The sequence below is a fragment of the Liolophura sinensis genome, chromosome 8 (assembly GCF_032854445.1).
Source record: "Liolophura sinensis isolate JHLJ2023 chromosome 8, CUHK_Ljap_v2, whole genome shotgun sequence".
Lineage (NCBI taxonomy): Eukaryota > Metazoa > Mollusca > Polyplacophora > Chitonida > Chitonidae > Liolophura > Liolophura sinensis.
In genome coordinates this window covers 54,828,516-54,831,991 of record NC_088302.1, presented here as the reverse complement: position 1 = coordinate 54,831,991, position 3,476 = coordinate 54,828,516, and positions in this window count along the sequence as shown.

Genomic DNA, 3,476 nt, shown 5'->3' with positions numbered 1-3,476 from the left:
CAATCAATCAACCAATCAATCAATCAATCAATCATGGAATTCAAGATTTGAGCATACAGAACACATACGCACGTGTATAGTGCGGCGAATAAGGTTTACGGGGTAGAGGCTGTAAGCCTATATAGAGATCTAAATGTGGCAGAATCAAATGCTGTATGTTTGGATGTATATTGAAAAACAACCTGGACAAGTTATCAAAAATTGGCGTCAAACTATGCGTGTCATGTGTCACGGTGCACGGTCTGAATCCATTGGGTTAGAAAACCGTATACGCCAATCGTGTAGTTGCCGAGGAGGTTGCAGCAATCCGCGGATTGTCGTGGGTTTCCCCGGGCTCAGTTCAGTTTCCGCCTACCATATAATGCTGACCGCCGTTGTATAGCGTAAAACACCAGTCAAACAAAATCATTCATTTGCCTCTAACTTACCTTTAAGTTTATCTGATAATTTTCTGGTACCGGTACCCGTAAGGGGCTCCCTTTGCTGAAAGGGTTAGCACATCAGCGTGGTGCAATGACCCGGGGGCCTCTCACCAATGTGGTTGCTCATGCTGGCTTCCTCTCAGACCGCATAAGCCTACGTGGGAAGAGCAACCTGCGGATGGTCGTGTGTTTCCCTCCCAGCATAATGCTGCCTGCCGTGGTATGTTGACCTCTAAGAGAAATATTCTTGAGTACGGCGTAAAACACTAATCAAATAAATCAAATAAATATAGTACCGGTCATAAAAAATAGAAAGTGAGATGAAACAAAATAAGTTTCTAATACTTTTCTGTGGAGTTTTCATGGATGCTATAACTTAAAATCCTTTTTTGGTTTATTTTCAGTGATCTATGTGCCCAGCCATTTAAACATGACGTTTCATTCGAGCTGGCTGATGGAGGGGAGATAACTCTCATAACCATATACAACTTAGTAAGCGAAACATGTTATTTGGGCTACATATGCACGATATGAAACACCATAAATATGGCGTGTTCTTAGTTAAGCCCGGCACAACGCTCTACCAAACTTTATACAAACAGTCTTAACTGTGGGTTTTTGTGCATGATTTTGTTTGGAATCTGTTTATTTATCTCTTTATTTTCACCCATGCGTGCCGGAACAAGCCTGTGCATTGAGTGCATTAGATAAAATTCTGATTGTGTTTACACCAGCAGAGCCAGGATGTGTACTTAAATAACTGACATGACCCAACCTGGGTAAAGTTGAGTCTATACTGGCCCCACATTTCCTCGATTGTCATATTATATCTAGATCTGATTAAGTGACACATTACCTTATAGTAGCCAGGCGTAGGCCTACTAGAACAAGTGGAATGTATAAACTCGTGAAAGGAGCAGTGCTCTGGACCTGTGCATAGGAATAGGGCCTATGGCTGTAGAATTGTTAGTATGTGTAGTTAAGGCATTTATATGTATTTAATAAGTTAAGTTTGCTCAATTAAATAATAGGTTAAATTGTTGTTAAATTTGTCAAAAGGAATGAAATAATAAAATTTTGAAAAGGCTGCGTTCGACCCCTCAAGAGCTCCTCTCTTTTATCTTGGATAGCACAATGGACCATTGAACCGTGAAGCGATAAAACAACACGGCTTAGAATTTTAGAAATGCCGGTCTTGTTGAGACACGACCCAAGTGAGCGGTGCAGGGGTCATAGGGCCCGGCCTGCCTCAGCTCAGCGATCCCCCCACGAGGACACGAGCTGTGCCGACTTGTGCAGGTCTAGCGTGTATGTCAACAAAGGAAAATTGATAGTCGTGTATTTCCGTGACAATACCGGAAATAGAAAGTAAAAATCCATACTGTGACGATTCCTGGTATTATAATGCCACAGATACAATAGAAATACACTGTTGGAATCACATACTGCACACTGGCATAAGTTAAATTTTGTCCTTAAGTTTTATCAAGAGGAAATTTGTGGGAAATCCTTCCGTGATGTCATCTTCGTAAAATGTATATGGCGGCGCGAATTCTGGTGTTGTCACGTGACCCACTGCTTTTGTGAGCGCAAATTGCAGGTAATGTTGTGGTAGAATTTGTGTCGTGTGTTCTTCGTCAATGTAGGCACGTCTGCTCTTATACTTTGTGGACTATTTCTTTGTATCATGTTGTTTAATACTGATGGACAATTTTTAAACGTATTTGACGTCCCATACAGAAAATGTGTGGATGAAATGGTCTGAAAATCCAGCATGGCGTCACATGGTTTTCCCACAAAGTGATTCTGACCCAATGAAGATTCAATACAAATTACTGCATCCGTGTTGTATACGGTAGAAACTTGTGTGGCGTTTTGTTAGGACACCAGCCTTAATCGGTGTGAAATAATAAGACCTACCAAAAAAAACCCCCAAAACCAGTGTAAATGTTTTCATTTGCATTCTTTTAGTGTTCTGAAAAGTGACAGTGTTGGTTGTTACAACAACAACAGCACGTTCTTGCCGACATTTGGAATTACCGTTTTGCCTGTAAGTGAACAGTGAGGATACGATTTTGTAGGGAAATATTTCAAGGAATACACCTTGTACAAGACAGTGAAAACAAGAACCCAGTGTTTCATTGCATCGTTATTATGTTGATCTGTGAGCCCTGATGGTGACAGCTAATCTATTTTCAGAGTTGTGTATTTGTTACTGTATTCGGAGTCATTCCAGCAGAATAGTGTGCATCGAAGATCAAAGTAAATGTTAGCATGGAAAGGCGTGAAATGATCTTCTTGGAATTTTCTGACTAGAACTTGGCGCAGATATTGTGATAAGCCTGACAGCATGCTGCAGTTCCAGTCAGAAGTTCCAGCTCATTGTGGCTTTTTCTATTGCGGTACGTGGGAAGGTCTCCCCAGTTTCCTCCATAATGCTGGTCACTGCATAGAAGTGAAATATTCTAGAGTACGGCGTAAGGACACCAATGAAATAAATAAATAAATAAATTCTAGTGAGAAAAGTGATAGAACTGGAGCATGCCGTCATGCTTATGACAATATCTGCTGCAAGTTCAAGTCAGAAAATTCAAGCTAGAAATGGTCTGCTTGGTAATGATTTGAGAAGTACCTCTACTGTGAACTAAAAATCATAGTGTTGTGAAAAACATAACTATCAGAAACTTACTTAAATTGGAGTGACTAGAGAAGTTAAGTTCAAATTTTAGAATATGGATCAGCAGATTTTGATCTGTACCTCTTCGTTAGCATTCACCTTTCTGTAGTTGGATGCTACATTGAGTCTCTGATCAGTGATTTGCGGAAGCAATTCAAATGTGCAAAAATGCTTGTTCTCTTTCCATTTGGGTTCTGTATAATTACAGTGTTCGTTTATGATGTTTATGCCTTGTACATGATTCAGAAGTTAGTACCATCATGTAGTTTACACTTGTACATTATACAATGAGTGTTTTTGCAGATTTGTAGCCATTATTGCATTGCTCTCAATTTTAGAATGTCATTTGTGAAATTTGGTTGTCCTCTTCCATTTCA